Source organism: Cryptotermes secundus, unplaced genomic scaffold (assembly GCF_002891405.2).
Source record: "Cryptotermes secundus unplaced genomic scaffold, Csec_1.0 scaffold313, whole genome shotgun sequence".
NCBI classification, from domain to species: Eukaryota; Metazoa; Arthropoda; class Insecta; order Blattodea; family Kalotermitidae; genus Cryptotermes; species Cryptotermes secundus.
Window position 1 is genome coordinate 692,069 of NW_019744412.1, and position 2,243 is coordinate 694,311.

A 2,243-nucleotide genomic window follows, 5' to 3' on the forward strand; every position below is an offset into this window, starting at 1 on the left:
CGGGGAGTAGCTCTGAACGTCACCACAGCAAGCGTACAGCTTCGCGGGCTCCACAACAGCGTTTACCTTTCCGCGCGAGTAAAATTACGAGGCACTATGTATGGTACGAAACAAACTTTGTACTCTAACCATTACTGAGTGAACCAGATTTCGTACCTCAACAATCAGTTTTTTTTTCCTTGGCACTACAGCCCTAGTGGGCCTAGGCCTACCTCCATGAACTTCTCCGTTCACTTCGGTTTTTCTAGATCTTACACAATCGGTAGGACTCCTTGCGCGGGTGATCAGCTCGTCGCAAGGCCTCTACCTGTACACAAACACAGAAAAACGCACACACACAAACTAAACATCCATGCCCTGAGTGGGATTCGAACCCACGATCCCGGTTTCCAAGCGAGCGAAGACGGTACATGCCTTAGACACCTCGGCTACCGTGACCGGCCAACAATCAGTTAGTAAACCAAATTACATTTCCTAACAGTTTATTAATTAATCCGATTTTATGTCCTAATACTCAGTTAATGAATAAAAAATTAAACGCTAACAATCAATTAAACAGGTTTTACACTCCAATAATCGTTGAATCAAAGTTCGTATTCTAACAATGAATCAGTGGACCGAACACAGGCAAGTTACTCACGCGACCAGACAGAGTAAAGATAGCCGGCACGCTAGGCTCTGCCATACGACCACTGGGCGACAACTCGAATCCGAATGCCCGAAACTGCTTCTACATCCCGACTCCACAAAATCATCAAAACCTCCCAAAAATGCTGCTTCCTTAGAAGACTCCCTGAGGTCGGCAATTCTCTCCTGGCGCGATAGTGTGGCTGAAAGAATTAGGTCAACTGAAAAAAAAACAGTGGCCTCATCGGAAATCGAACTCGTGACCTTCTGGCTTTTGTAGCATAGTGTCTCAACCAGCTACGCTACCGTGTACCCCCACTTGCTTATCCTTACAGAGTTTAATCCAACATTTATCGTTATAATTCTGAGAGCAGTGTGGGGAGATGTTGCCAGGATGGATCCCCGACAAGCTCACGTGACATCCAACTTGACAGGCTCTGTCAGAAATGTCACTGTCTCTACATTAACTTGTAAATGTTGTTTATTCAAAGTTTATTGCGATATCTACCGTAATTATTTCGTGGTAGTAGACAGTAAGCTGCAGGACAATCTGTAATTCGCAGAGCCTAATTTCGGAGCGACGTATCAGTCTCAAAACTGGGCACTTTTCGAGAAGGCGGCACTTTCAGGAAGATTTCGATTCGAATCTCGGTCGAGACACCGACCATCCTGACTGAGGTTTCTCACAGTTTTCCTTAGCTCCACATAGCAACTGCCTGAATAGCACTTGGATTAGGTCATGGTCACGTCCTTACAAATTCTTTAAATTCATCATTACCATCCTCCCATTTGACGCTATATAGTTTAGCTACTGAAAAAGCCGTTAAATGGACCTTAACAATGGATCGTCAATCCAGGGCCTGACTGAAATTCAACGCAACTCTCTCACTTCGCGACCAAATAAGCGCCGGATCAGAGGTGAGGTCCCCAAATAGGAGCCCCACGATGTGCTAATGTGCTTCTTGCTCGGAGTTATCGCACAACTCAGAGGGCGGTGAGAGATGGGTAAGGAGCAATGATGGAATGATGATTAGCATGGGAAAGCGGAGGAAATCCTGAGGAATGCCTATGTCACTTATTCCACATGTTCCGAAACACAATTCCTTCCTCTCGACAACTTCTACTCTTATGGATGGACGGACGTGTTGCTAAACCCATCTACTTTGTTGCGTTGTGGCAACGTGTCGTCCGAAAGCAGTCCATCGACTTTTCGAAGGAATGCACTGTTTTCTGGTCGAAGAGCCAGTGGAGTAAGAAAACAAGTAACCAGCAAGAACAGCGCATCATTTGCTCTTCGATCCTGAAGACTGAAGCAGTATATTCCACCGAAACGTCGCTGAAATACCACAGAGCTTGGGGCCTGATTTGACCATACGACGACCCCGTAGCGCCCTGTGTGGGAGGGGATGCAAATGGGGGATATATTAACAGTGACTGACTTAGGTTACCATTTACTGGGGCTGGCTTGCAGGGTCCCGAGGTACACAAACAGGACCCACGTAAGCCTGAAGTGGGGCAGCTGTCGGCTGTGTGTTTGCTCACAGTAACAATAGCAGGGGAGTGTCGCTAATTCCTGTCAGAACCCTCAGTGTTCCTAAATGAACCCCCCCCCCCCC

The 2,243-nt window shown here is 46.9% G+C and overlaps 1 long non-coding RNA gene across 1 annotated transcript in view; it reads right to left on the minus strand.

Moving 5' to 3' along the window:
• Positions 1–2,243, minus strand: part of LOC117283120 — a 337,433-nt gene that overhangs the window by 206,219 nt on the left and 128,971 nt on the right. The gene's annotated exons all lie outside the window — the stretch shown is intronic.